Source organism: Canis lupus, chromosome 21, assembly GCF_048164855.1.
Source record: "Canis lupus baileyi chromosome 21, mCanLup2.hap1, whole genome shotgun sequence".
Lineage (NCBI taxonomy): Eukaryota > Metazoa > Chordata > Mammalia > Carnivora > Canidae > Canis > Canis lupus.
Window position 1 is genome coordinate 28,034,433 of NC_132858.1, and position 21,400 is coordinate 28,055,832.

The 21,400-nt window shown below is 38.0% G+C and overlaps 1 protein-coding gene across 7 annotated transcripts in view; it reads right to left on the reverse strand.

Annotated features, from left to right (window-relative positions):
* Positions 1-21,400, reverse strand: part of LRRC4C (leucine rich repeat containing 4C) — a 1,168,116-nt gene that overhangs the window by 545,454 nt on the left and 601,262 nt on the right. For 5 of the 7 annotated variants that reach the window (XR_012014048.1, XM_072791171.1, XM_072791168.1 and 2 more), the window contains one exon: positions 394-585. The exons of the other annotated variants lie outside the window; for them this stretch is intronic. The gene's annotated coding sequence lies outside the window, so the exon portion shown is untranslated. The remainder of the gene's footprint in view (positions 1-393; positions 586-21,400) is intronic. 7 annotated transcript variants of the gene reach the window in all.

Genomic DNA, 21,400 nt, shown 5'->3' on the forward strand with positions numbered 1-21,400 from the left:
GGTTTTGAAGGAACATGAGTCACCATAGGCGTACTTGGGAAACAAGTATTACTCTCACTTTTGGTACTAAGAAGAGGCCCATATATTCTACATCATGGAATTCCTAATAATATTATTAGAATTGATTTATTGCAATTACAGGGAAACTGAATCTTTTATAAGAATGCACAACCAGTAGAAAGAAAGTTAGAGAATTAGTTATAGCATCCATCAAAAATGATACTTTTTTAAAAATATAGGGAGCTGTGCTAATTGAAGAAATTTCTGATTCTATCTTAGAGTCCAAGGATTAGGAATTCTATCATTCTTAAACACTTTGTGAGAAAAAAAAAAGCAACTATAACATTTGGCAGAGACAATATACAATAGAATGTTCAAAGACATTGAACTAACCTCATTCCTAGAATATATCTTCCAGATATTCTTTAAATCCTTTGCAGAGATTAAGAGGTCAAAGCTTTTTTTCTTCTTTCTTTCCTCCCTCCTCCATCCCCATCCGATCCACAAGAGAGTCAGCAAAAATACGCATCCATTTTCAAGGAAAGAAATACACTTTACCATCAGCTACAGGGTTGGTAAATTCATCTGTAGAAGAGATTTAACAGAAACTATTAAAAACTGTCCCCTACTCTAATGGCCATTTGAATTACAGAGATTAAATACTCATTGCCACCCCCCCCAACACACACACACACACACTCCATGTCTCTATGTGAGAGAATTACTATATGACTAAATAGGAGAAAAATTTTAACAGCCAAAGTATTCTTAGAATTAGGAAACAAAAACAATCTTTCTTCCACAAGCCACAAAACATCTGAAAGCCAATTTGATCATCTCCAAGGACACCTGGAAACCAACACTATAGATCAACCACTTGGGAGCCAAAGCTTAGCTTAGAAAGGTTAAGGGAAAAGGTTCAAGATAGTTCATAAGAGAGGCAAGGGATATATAATTTGAAGACACAGAATCATAGACAATTATGAGACAATTAATAAGTGTTCTCTCCCAAAAGTCTTTTAAAAATTAAGATAAATTTGTCTTCACGAGGAAAGAATGAATGCTTCCCTGGGTGTTAAGTGGAGTCTAGCTGACATTTTTCTTAAGGCCATCACCATCAGCACCCACTCTCACTAATCTTTTGACTCTTATTCAACAGCCATGTAAATGGAATTTACTGCTGACCTTTCTAGCTGATAAAATAATGTCAGAGCCAAGAGCTCTGATAGGTTGTCCATACAATCTTAAGCGTAATAAAACAATCCAACACATTGAATCCTAAGCAATTAGTAGAAGGGAGAAGAGCCAAGATTTTATAATAACACATTTGGAGTGCTGAGTAGTGGTGTGTCCAAACAATACTATCAATCTTTTGTCAACCCAACTGAAAGAATTTGCAGTAATATATGATCATCCCCCATCCCTTCAATACACATTATTACTCCAGTTTTTCCTTTTTTTTTCCTTAACACACTAAGACTTGAGGCCTTCTAGATTCCACAGCATTATCCTAGAAATCCACAGGATGCCTGAATGAACAGCATTTTATATGGTTTAATGTCATTATAATGCACACCCTAGCATAAATCCAAATGGAACCAAGGCCTATTTTCAACACTCTTTGTGTGCAGACTATTTAAAATTGTAGAAGTGACACAATTATCCCTCCCTAACTTTTCTGTTGATGCAAAGACAGCAGTCACCTTCTTATAGGGCTACACATTAATCTATGACTTTATATTTTGCACAAAACAAATACTGCCTTATAAGTTTTGCTCCATATATACATATACATACATATACCCATATATATACATACAATGCTGCACATGTATACATACATATATGCATACAAACACAAGTATATGTATGCACAAATATATTTAAAGAGAGCGAGAGCAAGAGGGGCAGATGGAGAGAAAGAGAATCAAGCAGACTCCACACTGAGCACAGAGCCTGATGCAGGGCTGGATCCCAGGATCCTGAGATCACGACTTGAGCTGAAACCAAGAGTCAGACGTTCGACTGACTGAGCCACCCAGGCGCCCCTTTGCAATGTATTATGTTATGCATCAAAATCAGAATTTAGGTTCGTTCCCTATTGACATCACAAACGGAGACTAGCCTTGAAAACTCCCTGAGCAGACAAAACAAGTTTAGTCATATAAGCAACGCTTAATTTACCTTACTTTGCAAGGCTAACTTGACCTGTGTTCTTTCTTGCTTAGGCCTCTGAAAATCATAAGCAAAGCTTGAAATGTCTCCCAAGGTTGATGAGAAGTCACACCGACCGATTCCCTATCATTTAAGAAAAACTCTACTATTAGACCCCCTCTCTGTGAAGAATAAACAATCACTAGTTTCTTACTTTACTAACTGCTTTATAACAAGATATCCCTGAGTCCCATTCCACGTTTTGGTTTGAACACTCTTCTTTACTGTATGTACCATAAACTTTTACCCATTACCGCTTAGGTGATTGATTGGCTCTACTTCTGTTGTTTTTAAACTTTTGATGCTCCACACAAAGATTTCTCAACAGGATTTTGTAAATAATATGGTTTTTGTTATCTAACCTTGATTTAAAATGATCTGAATATCACTCTCTTGAAAACTTTACTGATTACCAAACCAAATAAGATGAATTTCACAAACTTTGGTTTTATTAGATGTCATGAAAGCCAAAGATAGAATTTAAAACTGGAATAAAGAAAGGTCTTCTCGTCTAGGAATATGGAATCTTTGTAGTTTAGAATTCCATCTGCCCTTGTTACTTCTAGCTAGAATCACCATATTTTATTTCTGACAATACATTTTGGTAAAGCAGAAAAAGACTAAAGTCATAAAGGGGTATTATCACTTCACAAGGAAGGGATAAGCAGCAGGAACAGATGAAATTCAAATCAGCCAAGATCCTGTTTCCATGATAATGTATTTCTCTAGCTTTGAAATCACAGCAGAATTGCTTCTGTACGGAGTGGTTTTCAAAGTCATCTTTGAGACATCATTGAGACTTTTTAAATAGATAGCATCTAGTAGAGTTAGACCCCTAAGAAAGGAGACTTCTGCATCAGAGAGCGAAAATCCATTCTTCCCATTTCCAGGGGGATGAAAAACACAAGTAGAGTGTCTTGAAATATTTTTTTCTTCTTCTTCAGATTCATTACGATTTTCTAATTAAGGCTTGGTGTCCTATGTAATTAAGGCAGGTTCCTTTGTCAAAAGCTACCAATTCCTCTTCATTCTATCACATTTTGCACTAGGACCTATTAAATAATGAATAGAGATATATGCTAGTGTCATCAAAAAGACAGAATGGAGAGCAAGTAGATGGCATATCCTAATAGATTGGGCAGTTGAAGAGCTTCAGAGAAACTCAGAAAGCAATAATTTACCATCACATGTGTCTAATTATCTTTTGCAGCTGATGGTTACAATCCTTGGAGTAAAGAGAAAGTGCAGTTGTTTGTCTATTAATTTAGTATTTTAATGTTCTAATACTTGGATCTGTAATTTCCTGTTCCACTCCGTGACAGTTGTCTGTCCACTGACTAGTGTGACATTGTTATACATTTGAGTGAACACCATTTGTTTTTAATTTGGGTCTCTTTGTAATGAGGTCATATAAAAGCCATCATCATTAGGAGTTTTTACAATGTGTGAGTACAGAGAAGCCCGTCCCCTCCCTCCTAGCCTCCTTCATGTCAGCAAGCAGGGCCTAATGGTGCAAATATCATATTAGCATCAGGAAAGGGGATGCAGAATGACTCTTAAACAGTTTATCGCCCTGCACTGTTCATCTGAATCTATAACTTGTCGAAGGTGGAGAGGGTCATGGTCCTTAAAGTCAGTGAAGGTCCATTAGGTTCTCTGATGAGGACCCATAAATATCAAGATATTGATCATTTTCAGGATAGGAAAAGGTACATGGGGACAGACCCTTGTATTCCATAAACACATATTTCTTAGTGATATCAACAGCCTTAAGAATAAGGTCAGCAATCACAACAGAAGCTCACATGACATGAACATGTAGTAGGACCAGGCACTTTGCTAAGTGTTTTCCGTGTGTAACAAACATCACATCATTCTTAAAACCATTATTGGCAACCCCCTCTTGGTTACTTGTTGCTCTTGTAAAACAAACACACAACAAACAAAAATCACAAGCTATTGGCTTAAAACAATACACCTTTATTATCTTACAGTTCTCAAGGTCAGAGATCCCACATGTGCCTCCCTGGGCTAAAATCAAGGTGTTGACAGGGATGCTTTCCTCTCTGGGGGCTCTAGCGGACAATCCGTTCTCTTGCCTAGTCTAGTTTTAGAGGGCAGGGGTTTCCTTTGCTTGTGGCCTCCTTCCATGTAACCTGATATATTTACAGGTTCTGGGATTAGGACCTGGACATCTTTAGAGGGTCATTATCCTTCCGACCACACCCTCCAATCTCAAGGAAAGTGAGAGTTTCAGATTACAATTTAAAAAATGATCATTGGGCAGCATGGGTGGCTCAGCAGTTTAGTGCCACCTTCAGCCCAGGGCATGATCCTGGAGACCCAGGATCGAGTCCCACATCGGGCTCCTGCATGGAGCCTGCTTCTCCCTCTGCCTGTGTCTCTGCCTCTGTGTGTGTGTGTGTCTCTCATGAATAAATAAATAAAATCTTAAAAAAAAAAAAAAAGATCACATTTTTGCCTGCAACCATCCCTTCCTTGTTTCAATCCTTTCAAGCTCCTTGTTACTGGTATGAAAACAAAATCCTCCAACGTGACCTTTAAGACCCAGCAGAGCCTACTCCCCCGTCCCTTATTTTTCCCTATCGTTCCCACTGTCTTTCCTCTAGCTACACTAGCCTTGCTCTGGACCTGTGACCTAACATACACATTCCTGTTTTCCAAGCTCAGTACCTGCTGTCTTCCATCTGGAATGCTCATCCAACACAGCTTTGCATAATTAACTTCTATTTATTCTTCTGCCTATGCCAAGCATCGCTTCCTCAGGGAAGCCTGCACTAACTCCAAATCTTCCTCCTGTTAATTAATTAACTTATTTATTAATTTAGTTATATACATATATTTCTTTTGTGCTCACCTTGTGCCAAACACTCCTCCCAGTGCTGAGGATACAGCAGGGAACAAAACAGACAAAGCTCTGGCGTTTGTGAAACTTATGTTCTGGGGATGGGAGACAGATGATACACAATAAGCAAACCCTCCATATGTCCGGCAGACTAAATACTAGAAAGAAAACTAAATCAGACCAGGAGATGAGAGAAATGAGTGTGGGAGCTACGTTAGCCAGAGAGGTCAGGGAAGGATTCTATAACGGATGACATTTGAGGAACCATGGGAATGGGGAAGGGGATAGTGAGTCTTGTGGATTTTCGAGGGAAGAGCATTCCAGGAAGAGGAAATGGTATGTGTGAAGACCCAATAGAGGGGGAGCACCTATGACATACTGGTCCCAGAATTCTACGTCACTGTCCTGTAAGGGTGTTAATTTTCCATTTCAGTGTCATCATTTGACTGACCTCTGTCTCTTCAACTAGACTTCAAATCCATGAGAGAAGATACTTTTTTCTGCTTTTACTTAACCATCTTAATCATACTGCTTGTCATACTGTTGACCCTCATAAATGTTTGTTGGATGAACAGATAAAGGACTCTATCTTATGACAAAGTGTCATTCTGATATCTAATGTTAATTTATGAGGACATGGAGGATTATAGTCCGTAATAACTTTCCAAGGTCATGTAACTAATCAATAGCAAAGCCATGCCCTAAACCTAAGACTATCTGATACCATAGTTTATGTTCTTAACCATTCTATCTATTATCTACTAATTTTTTTTGGAGATGCTTAATGTCAATTCTCTCTCTCTTGATAAGGAAAATGACTTAGAATAGACAGACAAGTAGTGTTATCAATTACAGCATGTTTTAACAGGAACAGAGGCATATCTGCTTAGAGCCCTGGTCTCATAAAACACTGAGATTAATGGCCACCTCAAAAGTGTATTTAAAGAAGCAAGACATTGCATAGGATGATAAACATGAAAACAAGGAAATGGTAAAATATTTCTGGGGCCAATACCGTATTACACATGGAATGAATAAGTAGAAAATCTGCTAATGTGTTTATGGTCTTGATAAAAGTTTCATGATGTTACACAGAAAGTGAGTGTTAACAGCATCCACTTGTGTGCATGGCAGGTTATTCTTTTTCAGCTCACATCCCTATCAGGAAAGGGCTCTTCCCTCTAAAAAGGGTGGATTATCTTTTATCCCATAGTACGGTGGGGAGGAACAGTAGACCATCTATCAAGAAATGGAAGTTGAGTGGTTTTCAACAGAGAGCATGAGAGATGGAGACAGGAATTCAAAATATATTTTGGGGGGCATTTGGGTAGCTCAGTTGGTTAAGCATCTGCCTTCAGCGCAGGTCGTGATCTCAGGGTCCTGGGATCGAGCCCTGTATTGGGCTCCCTGCTCTGTGTGGTGTCTGCTTCTCCCCCCACCCCGCCATGTTCTCTCTCACTTTGCTCTCTCTCTTAAATAAATAGGTAAATAAATAAATAATCTTAAAAAAGCAAAGAATATTTTGGAAGGCAAATGTGCAATGTGTATTGGTACTTTGATAGATGTTGTGATGTAAAGTGGACCTTGAAAGACATTGAATACTGTTTAAACATATGAATAAGGGCCATGATTAAAATAAGAAATGAATTAGCATGGAATAACTTCTGGTTGGAACAGATAGCAGAGGACACTTTGGACAATGTAAGCTGAAAGAAGCCAGCCTAAGAGAGACTATTTTAGAATATATTTTTACTAAAAGTTTCCCATAATTTTTACCAGGAAGGAAATTTATGTTTACATTAGAAATATAATAAATATCACTTATGTTTATTGTATATAATTTTGCTTACATTAACTCCATTTAAATTATATGTGGTTCTCATTGCATTGTATGGAGTTTGAGTCATTCTCGATTAAGCTTATTGTTGTTCCTGGAAGAAAAGTTTAATTCAAGGTATTATAAACACTGACATTATTAATCAAAATAAATGCTTATTTAAAAATATATTTTAGTTAAGCAATTTAAAAAGGCAATATATGCACATAGTACAAAACTCAAAATTGTAGTGATGTAAAGTGAAAAATGAGTTCCCTTCCGATACCCTAAGCTATTCAGTTCATACTCCCAGAAGCAGCATTTTTAAATATGTCCTCCTACAGATAATGTATATGTAGGTGTATGTGTGTATACATATGTGTGTGTTGTATGTACATATGCATATATAACACACATACATATATATGCACACATGTTCTTGATGTTTTGCTTTAATTTAAAAATACTTTCCTATTTGCTATGGTACAGTGGGTCATATCCATTATATTCTGTGATTATTTTGTATCTATATGTAAATCTGAATGCACTCTGCACATTGGCTTTAAATGACTGAATTATCATTCGCAAGTTTTTCAGTTGATTTTCTTAGGCTTTCCACACAAACAGCCTCATCATTTGTATACGTGCTGCTGAAGCGCGCACGGCAACCTCATCATTTGTGAAAGTGATCATTGACATGCTCCTTTCCAATTTTTATAATTCTCATTCCTTTGTTAGATTTTGTTGGCTCTTACGTCAAGACTACACTAAATACTTCTGTTGATAAAGGACACACAAAAATTGAACACCAATAAAAAATAAATTTATTATTAAAAAAAAGGACACAGTGGCTTAATCCTGACTCTAATATTTTAATGGGGATATTTCCAGTGAGTTCTACAAAGCATGATGTCATCCTTACTTGATAGAGCAGCACTATTGGTCTCTAAGAAGAAACAAGAAAATTGTCTTCTTTTAAATACACAATAGATACATGATAGGGAGACAGACAGATACTTCATGTAACAGGGACTAAAATAGTGTGGCTCAGACCAGTCCTCAAGGAATTGTAGGCTATTTGGGCCCTTGGACTCCGGCCCCAGGGAATGGAGAGAGAGACCCAGCCCGCGACCTGTTGAGGGGTCCAGGTGGTAGTCCCAGGCCAGGAGGCCACCTGGCTCTCCCAAGGCCACACATGGTCAGAGGATGTACACAAAAAGATGCCAGGGATCAAGGTGTAAGCATTATTATATATCTTATGATTCCCAATAATAATATCTGTATCTATATAATGATTATTTATTAGCATAGAACTGAACAAAGCAGTCTCTTAGGAGTTATTTCTAATTTCCTCCGCTTTTATATTAATGTCTGTTTTTACTTCTATTTTGCGTTATTTGTGTTTCACTCCTTTTTTTTTTCATGACTAGGTTAGCTAATGGTTTATCATGTTCACAACTTTTCCCCCAAAGATCAGCTTTTGAATTTTCTATTTTGATTCATTAATATCTGTGAAGCAGCATTTCTTTACATTTTTGTAGTTTATGGGTCTCCTGGTGAACATGATGAAAAATTACAGTCCTGTCTTCAGGAAGATACACGTGCTCACACATTCTTTAAAAGTTGCAGATTTTAGGGAGTTTATTTACACTTATTCATGGACCTTCAATTAGAAGGATCCATTCGTCATGGATCTTTTCAAGTATTGCCAAATAGCAAATCAGTTAAGTTTGCAAGATGGGTTCAGCTCAGACCCGGATCTTTCTTGGCACATTTTAGAATGGAGGCCTGACTATTAACAGGTTTAGGATTCTCCTATTCCCGCTTCTACTACTACAACCACTGCTATGAAAACAGACTTCCATGATAGCTACTGTGTGCCAGGCACAGTGCCAGTCCTTTATTTATTATCACAAAAATCCTAGGAGGAAATTACTGTTATCATTGCCATTTTACAGATTATAAAATGAAGATATAAAGAGGCCTACGTTTTAGGGGAAACTTGTTTATAACCACACAACTAGCATTTATGAGAGCCAGAATGTAAACCCTGGCCCGTCTAGCACTAAAGGTGATAGGGTTTCATCCAAGAAAACTCAGAATAAGCTCCATTCATTTTCAACACTCTCATTGCTGCCGCCCCATATTTTTTTCATCCCCTTCACATTGGCAGTGAGTCTCAGCTAGGCGCAATTCTGTACCCCAGGAACATTTGGCAATGTCTGGAGATGTTTTCATTGTCTCATCTGCTGGGGGGTGGGGTGGGGGTGCTACTGGCATCTCGTAGGTAGAGGCCAGAAATGCTGCCAAACATCCTATAATGCAGACAAGAACTCCAAACAACAAAGAATCATCCGGCCTAAATGTCCATAGTGCAGAGGCTGAGCATCTGCTTTAGGGAAACTGACAATGTCTGTTTCATACATTGGCAGCCAAATGGCAAAAAAAAAAAAAAAAAAAAAAAAAAAAAACACAAAAAAACACAAAAAAACAGATGGACAAACAACCCAACAGGAACCCAGGACTTACGTCTCAGTTATTTGTCATTGTCTCCCCATAAAATTCATGAAGCCCTAACCCCCAGGATTGCAGAATGTGACCACGTTTGGAGATAAGGCCTTTCAAGTCATATTTAAGATAAAAAGAGGCCCTGAAGGGAGGCCATAATCCAGTCTGACCAGTGTCCTTAGCAGGAGAGGAAATTTGGACACACACAGACATCAAAGCCATACAGAGGTGAAGGCATGTGAAGAGGTTGCAAAAAGCTGGCCGCCTGCAAATGGAGGGAAATTTCTGAGACCGTATCTTCCCTTTAGGAGAAGGGACCCGGCCACGCATACCCTGATCCTGGACTCCCAGCCTCTAGAACTGTGACAAAATAAATCTCTGTTGTTTAAACCCCCTGGTCTGCTCTACTCCCTTAGGGTGGCCCTAGCTAATATACGACTTAAGGCTATAAACTATTTTCAAATAACTTGAGGACTCCTAAAGCAATTTTTACATAGTCTATTGCTACGCTAATTAAAATGATTCAACTCTTCGGTAAACCTGGTGTTTCACTTCATTTACTATGCAGCACTTTGTTAACTTAATTTCCTTTTTTGTAGCAAAATCCACTTTCTGCTCCCCATTTCAGGCTGCAAGAGACTCTGAAGGTCTTCAAAGCCCACGTCCAAGTGCCCTGCTCCAGTGAGCTTGCTGTGTGACGCTGGGCCTGGGCCTTTTCTCCATATGCAAAAGACTCCTTGGTACTTGGATACTTTTTCAAAGCTGTTGTCTTTCAAAGGTTGACAAATCACTTTCCTCAAAAGTTAAACCGTTCAAATGAAACCTCCTCAAAAATGCATATTCTTTGCGAATATGAGATGTAACGAAGCATCTTAAGCAATGCTTTTTTTTTTTTTTTTTTTTTGCATTTTCTCTGATATCATTCTGAAGCTGATTAACAAAATTAGCATTTCTCATTTCAACAGTTTGAAAACCAAGGGATGTGTGTGGCTCAAGCAAGAGAAAGATCTGGGCTTTAGCTTTAATGCCCTTTTCTTTCCATCGGGCTCTATTTCATGCTTTGCTAGAGAAGGTCATCGTAGTTCAATAGCAAAAATACACGTCCACAAAAGTGCTTCCCACAAAAATACTCTTCTTTATAGGTATAGTAGCATCCTTTGTTCATATGATGAAACAAGCAAATTCACACACACACACACACACACACACACACACACGCACAGAGCCTGGCTCCTGAAACTCTTCTTTCCCATGACAACCTAACAACATGACTTCCCTGTCACCTTTTCATTCTATCCACTTCCTGTTGAGACTGTTCCTTGTAGATCATTTATGATGGATATGGGGTCTCTAAGCCCAGCCATGAGACTATGAACACTCTAGAAATCAATCTGTGTCTCAGTTCCTTTCAATTCACTTTTCTGGCTAACAAACGTGCAGGAGCGCGCATGAGCAGGGGGTGAGCAGGGTCCTGTGCCATCTCCTATTTACATTGTGATGCTTGCAACTGTCCCAGTGGTTTTCTCAGGACTCATCACCTAAAAGTTCATGCATTACTAGGAAAAAATTTTTAAAAAGTTACATTGCTCAGAGAATCTACAGCTGTTTTTGTACTTTTTCTGCAGAAAATAAATTCCATTGTATGTTTTTTTGTTTTGTTTTGTTTTCTGGCTAATCACACCCCACATCCCCTGTCTGCCCCCTTGAATTAGCCAGGTGGATCACAACAACCTCACTGACCTCAATTTTTACTACCTCCTTCTTAGCAGTTTGGGGTCTTCGGCTAGGACTTTCCCTTTGGTTTCAGGGATATGTTTTGTGTTCCACAATGACCAGGGCAGCCAGTGCTATGGGAATAAAAGGTAGGGCCAAGGGATGCTAAACACCCTGCCATCTGCAGTATGGTTCCCACACATAAAAGAAATGTCTAGTCCAAAATGATAATAACATACCTGTTGAAAGCCACTGATAGATAGCAACACTCTACGTCACAGAGTTAGAGTAAAAAATATTGGCTTCCTCAAAGGCTCAAAGATAAAACATACCTTGACAAGACACTTTTTATTTATTTATTTATTTATTTATTTATTTATTTATTTATTTATTTTATTTTTTTAGCCTCAGAAACCTTAAATGTTTCACATTTGAAGCCTCTGAGAGTAAGGATGCATTATGTGCTGATGATGACATCTGGAGAATGACATTGAAAGGAACTTCAGTGCAGCGCTGTGGTTGGAAGTTTATGGTAGAGAATATATCTCCGGCAAAGTGCACGTCTGAATTGAGAGAACAAATGTCATTCACCATTTTTTCGGCAAGCATTCCTGGGCGTCTTTCCTATTCTATGCTATGCTAAGTTGCTCTGGGGGTACAGATAAATTACACTGGATCCTTGCCTCTGAGAAGCTCTGTTTTATTGAGTAAACTGTCTTAAAAAAATTATGTCTGCTCCAGTGGTTGACCTTATCTATGATTCTGACTCTTCAGGAGTCTTTACATTTATGTATTATTTGTTTGGTGGATGAGTTGGCCATTTGGATGGCAATTTGAATGGAGAAAGAGGGTTCCTGGTTTGGCGGTTTAATGAATTTAAATGCCTTCTAGGCTGGGGAAATAGATGATATGATTTCAGTCAAAGGCAAATTAAGGGCCTTAGGAGCCCTAAGGAGGAATTTTGTTCCTGCTTGGATTAGTATGTTAAAAACCAATGTTTTGCAAGCAGTGCCTTTAATAGAATGGGTTGCTGCAAGACCATGGAATGAAGAGTTTGATGGATTTCTTTCTTCTTCTTCTTCTTCTTTTTTTTTTTTTTTTTTTTTTTTTTATTTCTAAGGTTTGGGAAAAAGGAAGCACAAGAAAAGATACTTGGGATGGGTGAAGAGGCTGCGACTCAGGAGCATACAGTACAATAGGGGCTAGAATCAACCTGGCTCTTACATGAGACCTTGTGGCCTTGCTTATTTTTTACTCTCCACTTAGAGCATCTAACACAAACCTGAATCTATAGAACAAGGTCCCTTTGTCTTCTTCTGATACCAACACTCATTCATGTGATCAACCTACAAATCATCCAAGAAAATTCAGGCTCAGGGAAAGAAGGCGCAGGCTCAGTTACCACTGAGCATCAGTGTCTCTCTGGGTCTTATATATTCGGCGTCTCCCTCTTAACTGCATCAGACCATTGGTTGTTTCCTCACCTCCTGCCTTGTGTCTTAGTTCCTTTTCACAGCCAAACCTCTCAAGAATTCTATGCAAAGTATTACTTTATACCCATTTTCTAATTTCATGCATTTGAGTCTCTGCCCATTACTCATTCCAAAGAATTTTCATCAAAGTCATCAGTGGCCTCCATATCATGATACGCTATGGATTTGTCTTTAGTCCTCCTCTTACTTCACTTCTCAGGACCAACACAGTGCTACTGGCTGTTCTCTCCTCTTGAAACGTTGGCTTCGTTAAACTTCTGATTAACCCTGGCTACCACTTTTTATCTCTTTCCTGGGCACCTCTTCTTCCTGGAGATCATTAAATATCACAGTTCCTACGGTTCAGCCTCATGCCATTCTATTTTATGTATTTTTTGTTAAATATTCTCTGTGTAGGCAATTGCATTATAGTATATCAGCTGACCACTTACTTGCCAATGGCTCTTAAAATTGTATCTCTATACCCGGAAGTTATCCATCAGATTAGAACCCTTACGCAAGCAACTATCTACCTAGATGATATTTAGGAACCTAAAAAAAGGATACTTTAAATTCAGTCTGTCCGGGCAGCCTGGGTGGCTCAATGGTTTAGCGTCACCTTCAGCCCAGGGCGTGATCCTGGAGACCCGGGATCGAGTCCCGCATCGGGCTCCCTGCATGGAGCCTGCTTCTCCCTCTGCCTGTGTCTCTGCCTCTCTCTGTGTGTCTCTCATGAATAAATAAATAAAATATTTTTAAAAAATAAAATAAATAAATTCAGTCCGTCCAAAACTCCAGCATGATCTGCCCACATATCCCTCAGAAAACTCAGGCCATGTATGTATTCACCATTTAAGTGAGTACATACCATCCATCCATTTTTGTGAACCATAAGCCACAATATAAGCCATTTTTGTGAATCATCCTCAATATAAGCCTTTTCTTTAGTCTACAGGCTACCCCATCCAATTCATCACCTATTTAATGTTCATATTCTAATTTCTGTAAACTTAGTTAATATTTCTATTATCTTCCATATCAGTTGATAAGGCTAATTCCAAGTGATGATTACCCCTTATCTGGACTTCCCAAATGAACTCTCCCTTAATTGAAATCCCTATATTTACTTTCTGCACAAGGTTTAAATAGAAATATATAAAAAAAATAAATTTATATATACAAATATATATATACATGTTTTTCCTTATTCTATATTATTTTAAGACATATAAAGAGACTTATTATAGAGGAGGTGCCTGTGAGGTTCAGTTGGTTAAGTGGCTGCCTTCAGCTCAGGTCATGATCCTGAGGTCCTGGGGTCAAGCCCCACATGGGCCTGGGGCATCCCTGCTCAGCAGGGAGTCTGCTCCCTTCTCTCCTTCTAATCCTCCCCTCATTCAGGCTCTTGCTTGTGAGAGAGAGAGATCTCTCTTTCTCAATTGAATAAATAAAAATCTTGAAAAAAAAAAAAAAAGAGAGGGAGAGACTTGTGATAAGGAGTTGGCTCATGTGATTATAGAAGCTGAGAAGTCCCAAGATCTCACGTGGCAGGCGAGAGACCAAGGAGAGCCAGTGATGTAGTTCTACTCCCTAGTTGAAGGCCTGAGAACCAACCCATAGAGTCAGTGATAAAAGTTTCAGTCTCAGGGCAGGAGAAGACCAATGTCTCAGCTCAATCCTTCAGGCAGAGGAGGTTTCCTCTCACTAAAGTTTTTTTCTTTGTTTTATTCAGGTCTTCAAAGGATTGATGAGGAGAGGGCTGCACATATTTGGGAGGGAAATCTGCTTTATTCTGTCTACTAGTTCAAATGTTCATCTCATTTAAATACACCCTCACAGAAGCATCCAGGATCATGGTTGACCAAATGTATGGACATCCTGTGGTCAGGGCAAGTCGACAGATAAAATTACCCGTTCCAAAAAAATAAAAAAATAATAAAAAAGAAAAATAAAAAAGAAATTACCCATCTCACTCATATACCTCACCATCCATATGTACCAGTGACCAGAGTTATTTTCCCCAAAAAAATGCACCTGCATAACAGAGCCTACAAAGCACTACATGACTTGCTCCCTACATAACTACTTAACCCTGCCTCATACTGCTTTCCCCGCTGGTTTCCACACTTCACTTCCCCTGGTTGTTTACAGGGCCTCCAGCAGCCTTCTCCATGCTGGTTTGTCTTGCTGCAGTGATTTCTTGCCCCCTCTTCTGCTAAGTGATTTCTCTGCATCTTTCAAATCTCAGCCCCAATGTCATTTCCGTGGGGAGGACTTCCATGAGTACTCAGACTACGTTGTATATCCCTGTTACGTGTTTTACAACACCTTTCACTTTACCTTCATATATTTTACCTTAGTGATGATTTTCATGGTTATTTAAATGTTGCTAGTCCAGGAGACCATAAGTCATGATGAATTTTGCATCAAGCTTTTAGAGGATTAAACAAGAAAATGGATGGAAATCATTTAACACACTACCTACAATGTGCCGGAAGCCTGCAATGAGGTGTTTTACCTTGAGAAAGCTATTGACCAGATTTCTCATCTGATATGTGGTGGTGGTGGTTGTGGCGGGGGGGGGGGGGGTAGGGAACATAATACACAGCATTAGCTTTCCTGTTGCTGACCTTGGACATTGAAACTGATGTTTAAGTTGGTTACACATGGATTTCTAAAAAAGACAATATGGCCCTAGATCTCCTTATGAAGACAGCAAGCTGACCAGTTTCCCAGACTCTACTGCAGATATATCACATTATATCAAGCGCTCAGCAAGATACACTTGTTCGCTTCCACATGGAAAACCGAGTCACATTTTCACATAGCACTGGACTAGTGAGCACTATCCGGAACGCCTTTTCAGGTATGATGAAGAGCCAGTTTTTGGTCAGCCGCCATACATTAAAATAATACATTAGGAAAGAGCACCATGGTTCTGCTTTCTTTCATACTTAGGTGATTCCAGTTTTAAACCATCATCTTCCTCAGGTACGTGTTGTGATGATTCGTAAAGAAATTTCCATCCTTGGTATTGGAGAAGATCTTTACAAACTAGGAGTGCAGGGCATCTGGGTGCCTTGGCCGTTGAGCATCTGCCTTCGGCTCAGGTTGTGATCCCGGGGTCCCAGGATTGAGTCCCACATTGGGCTCCCCATGGGGAGCCTTGTCTCCCTCTGTCTCTCTCTCTCCCTATATCTCTGCGTCTCTCTCTGTGTCTCTTGTGAATCAATAAATAAAATCTTAAAATAAAAAAACAAAACTGGGACGGGGAGTTTTTTGCCATTTTGTGGATTTCCATACCTGACAACTTTATTACATTTTCATATGTGCAACCAAAAAGGTACTTAGATGTGCAGTGATCGAGCTAATAATGACAAATCATATTCATTTTAGGACTTCTCTAGGGCATATAGAGACTTTTCCAAGTGGTGATTGATCCAAGGGTTGCCTATCCTCTGTAGTTTTGGGGAAGGAAGCAGAAAGACCACAGTGGAAGGCTACGACTCCGAGGAAGACACTGGCTTATAATTTGGCCCATGGAGAAATGTTAACAATCATATTGCACAGCTTGGCTGGTCATGCTGTGTAGCACACACAATGATCTCAAGTAAAATTTCTAGGAGAACCTAATTATGGCGTAGTCACTTAGTGTGAGACATTTCTTTCTTTCCAGTAAAGTTTTCAGGTAGAATCAATTCCTCAACCCACTCATCTGGCAAACCAGAGAGACTTTGACTCAAAACACAGTCAATTTCCTCACATAATCAACAAAACTATAATGATTTAGGGTAACTAACGTGACTGCTACAATTTATAAATATCTGAAAGACTCCAATGGTGTAGACGAGGCATTTATGTAGTACAATCAAGTTGTCACTGGTTCCTTCCTCCTCTTTGTGCTCTTTTATGAGCAAGATAGAATTAAGTAAGTTATCATTTTGAAATGACAAAACTGGGGAGCCCGGGTGGCTCAGTGGTTTAGCCTTCAGCCCAGGGTGTGATCCTGGAGACCCGGGGTCGAGTCCCAGGTCGGGCTCCCTGCGTAGAGCCTGCTTCTCCCTCTGCCTGTGTCTCTGCCTCTCCCTCTGTGTCTCTCATGAATGAATAAATAAAGTCTTAAAAAAAAAAAAAAGAAATGACAAAACTAAAACAATTATACCATTTCCAATACTTTTCTGCATTCTAAAATCATTCTTTTTTTTTTTTTTTTTTTTTTTTTTTAATATTTTATTTATTATTTATTTATTTAAGTCACAGACAGAGAGAGAGAGAGGCAGAGACACAGGCAGAGAGAGAAGCAGGCTCCATGCACCAGGAGCCCGATGTGGGATTCGATCCCGGGTCTCCAGGATCGCGCCCTGGGCCAAAGGCAGGCGCCAAACCGCTGCGCCACCCAGGGATCCCCTAAAATCATTCTTTAGGCTATGATAAGATTAATAGTATTCACATGTGTTTGCAGAGCAGACCCTGGTCTCAAGAGTGAAATGTTCTATTCCATTCATAACAATCCAAGATTCATCTTCCTAGTTTGGAACAAAAATGAATGAAAATATGGGACCACCAAAGGTGAGTCACTCCTTCTTTCCAATAGGCAAAAACTATTTTAATGCGGAAATAACTTTTTTCTACTATTTTGTCTGACTTTTAATAGATTTTACAGTGTTCAAATCAAGTTTGTTGAAGTGCAATTTTATTTTTAAAGTATAATTTTAAATTAAAATATGCCGTGCCGTGTATTTGCACGTACAGTTTGATACATTTTGAAAAATGCATGCATCCATGTAACTGCTACCACAATCAAGATATAGAGCATGTTCTTTACTCCAAAGTAAATAACCATAATGTTCTCTCATGTATCTTTTCAGATGATTACCTATTCCATCCCTGGTCCCAGATAACTACTGATTTGCTGGTTTCTGTCACTAAGATTATATTTAACTTTTCTCCAATTCCATATAACCACAATCAGACACTTTGCATCATTTTGTGCCTGGTTTCTTTCATTCAACATGGTAATTCTGAGATGTATTCATACTGGTGCATGCAGTACGTCCACTCCTTTTATTGATGAATAGTTTTCCATTGTAAGACTATATAGCGGTCTGTTTCTTCATTTACCCATTGATGGATATTTGGGCTATTCCCAGTTGAAGGCTATTAGAAAGTTGCTATGAATGTTTATGTAAGTCTTTCTGTTGACATATGCTTTCATTTTTCTTGTATAAGTACCTAGGTTTGACATTTCTGGGTCATATGGCAAATAGAAGTTTAACTTTACAAGAAACTGCCTCATTTTCTTTTAAAATGGTCAAACCATTTTATATGTACATCAACATTGCTCTACATTTTCATGAACATTTGATATTATCAGTACTTATTTTTAAATTTTTGTCTTCCTACTGGGTATGTAGTAGTATTTCTTTTCTTTTTGGGTTTTAATTTTCATATTACATTTTTTTAAGAGAGATTGAGAGAGTAGAGGCAGGGCAGAGAGAGAAAAAGAGAGAGGGAGAGAGAATCTTAAGCAGGTTTCATGCCCAGTGTCTGACTCTGGGCTTGATCTCATGACCCTGACATCATGGCCTTAGCTGAAATCAGGGGTCAGATGCTTAATGTACTGAGCCACCCAGGCACCCCTTAATTTGCATATTCCTAATGATTAATAATGCTGAGCAGGTTTTTTTTTTTTTTTCATAAGCCTCTTGGCCATCTTACTTAATCAAGTATCTGTTCAAATTCTTTGCCTATTTTTTTTTTTCTCATTGAACTGTTTGCCACCTTATTTTTGAGTTCTAAGAGTTCTTTATACATGCTAGGTACAAGTCTTTCTGAGGCTTGTTTTTATAAGAATCTCTTTGTCAAATGTAGTGTATCCTTTATGGGGAGTGTATTAAGCCCTACCACTAAGGAACAACCTTCTAATGTCTATACAGACTATACAAGGTGTGAGAGACTCTCCACACCCTGTGGAGAGTCTAGCCCTGTTTGTGCTCTGGGAATTATTCAGCCTATAACCTCTGGTCAATCTTTGCCTGGCTTCATGCAGTTTCAGTCTGCTCGTGTTGGCTTAATATCCTACAACAGATGTGAGGCTACTCTGCCACAGATTTCTGGAACTCCTCCGAAAAATTCTCTCCTTTCCGTTTTCACCCTACTAAGTCAAGCAACCTCATCTTTTTCTCCTCAACTCAGTAAGGCTGATGTGTTCTATTTATAAAACCATCCTCAAAGTGAATCCAAATTGCTCATAGGCGTTATCTCATTCTCCTGTCTCATGGACCACAATCCTGCATTTCCTGTTTTACAAAGTCTGTAAACAGCTGTTTCATAATTTTTGTTCAATTCTCTAATTGTTTATGGTAGGAAGAAAAATCCATTCCAATTATTTCATTATGGCTGAAGCAGAAACCTCAATATTCTTCTTAAAATCAGTTTAACCACACAGATGGAATGGAAGACATACGCACATTTCATTTAGGAATGTCAAAGATATTTTATTCTAAGATGATACAGTTAAAGAAAAGAATACGAAGAGGTAAATGTGTCAGAGTGTATATGTGTATGTAAATATATTCTGCAGCATGTTCTGGGTCTAGCAAAGATTAAAATATCAAAAATATAAGAAATTAAACATGTTTATTGAGCAAGCAAGAGTTTGATCCTGTGACTTCCTATAATAGGAAAGGAAGAGACACCATAATGTTAACTTGCTCCCTTGCACACATGTGACTCATGAGAATATTCTTTGCTAGTTTTGGGAATCCAGATTTGACAAATCTTACTCTGGGCTGTTCCTCTGCTGTATATGCAAACATGGGTAAAACAAGTCTAATGTATTTTTAAGAAAAAGGACATATTTGTTTGAATTACATATATAATTCAGGACCATCAGTCTTTGCCAAAGAAGGGGATATGAGAGATACATTTGCTAGGCTACCTGTTGCATACCTGTAATCTAAAATGCAGATTTCTTTTCTTTTTACCCTGGCTCAGCCTCTGTTTTATGTTGTTTTTCCTCCCTTACTTCCTCTTATGGTTGGATCTTCTACACTAACTTATTTTGAAGCTCATTCCTGATATGCTACTAAACTTTGTATTTTTGAGGTAAGATAATGAGCTTGTTTCTATGCAGACTTAACTCCCAGGTAAATATTATTTAATCTCACAAATTTTTGCCTATTAACAAGGTAAAATATTTGGCTCAAAAACAAGGAAAGAACTTGTGAAAGTAAGGCCATATGAAAACTCTCTGAAAGCCATGTCTTCAAAAAAAATATATATATATGTATTTGAAGACAGAGAGTATATATATATATATATATATATATATATATATATATATATATTATGTGTACTTAGATGTTGATGTGTGTTGGGTCTCTTCCAAGTGCCTCTACAACAGAGGTGAGAGCCAGCAAGTGCTGCTTATATTTAAACCCATTCCATCTGTTCCCTGGCTCCTAGAATGAATTGTGCAAACCAGTACATATAGAGGTAATTTAACAGAAATGTATGTGAACTGTACAAGAATAACCATTTAGAAAATAGCAATGAAATTTTAAAAATCAAATTAAAAATATTCAAAACAAAATAGTATCTGGAAAATAATATATGTAAAAATAAATGCACAAAAGTCATAGGAAGAATTTATAAAACCTTTTGAAGACAAAAAAGATAATAAAAACTTAATTTGTGGGAAATATTATTGTTACTACTTAGGAACTCAGAAATTGAATGAAAATAATTTTTAACTTGGTAAAATGATTTGGAGTTATTTTGTACAGATGGACAATAAATCATGGATTTGCTCAACAATACATGGACTTCCCTTATACATTTCACTTGCGTTACTTTCATAGTTCATTAATGGAAAAACAAATTAAAGAAAGCAATAAAAAGAGCAATTTAAAATGTTATTGTATTTGTTCAACACTTAGTCTGATTTACACAGTCCAAGATATTTTCAAGTACATGATATTAAGTATATTGCTAAATTCAAGGGGGTTCAAAAGATTTGTATTTCTCTTGGTCACATTAAAATAAAAGTTCATGGAGGGTATTATTACATAGAGTTACAAATGTAGAAACAGGAAGCTTCCTTGGAATTAAGGCTGAGTAGAGTCTACTGCTCTGAAACTTCCCAACACGGTTAAGATATACTGGTTTCTGGAAAAGTAAGGCAGTTTGTAAAAATACCATGGATATTTATTTGGAGACAATGACAGATTCTGTTACAATGGGTGGAAGAGGAGGGCGACATTGTCGAGTGGCTACTTTTGGGTGGTCATTAGCTAAAGTGGGTGGAATCTGAAATTATATTCATTCAGGAATCATTCCATGACTGCCGTGTACCCTTGTGATGATTACATGTAAATGGCTATTTTCAACTAAATATAAACATGTAGTTATATAATATATATGATGGTATATAAAGGCGCATCAAGAGAAATCAAATGGAGATGGTCTGGTGTAGCAGAAGACCCAGGCAGGGGAGGCAAGGCAAAGTGGGTTCTAGACATTATAATCTCAACTATTTACTAACATTGCTACCTTTAGTAAGTCACTAATATGTCTCAAAGCTTCTTTTCCTCAAAAATGAATTAGTTGCAGATTTCTTTTCTTTTTACGTTTTAATTATTTTTCAATCTCTTTAGGTTACAGTGAAAATCAAATCAGATTATGTATGTAATTTGATAAAGAGGTGTGTTTGTATCATATAAATTCATATATAAAATATATATGTATATATTGAAAGGGTTATTATTTTATCATACTTATTAAGGCCTCAAGTTCTTAAAACTAAGGGCT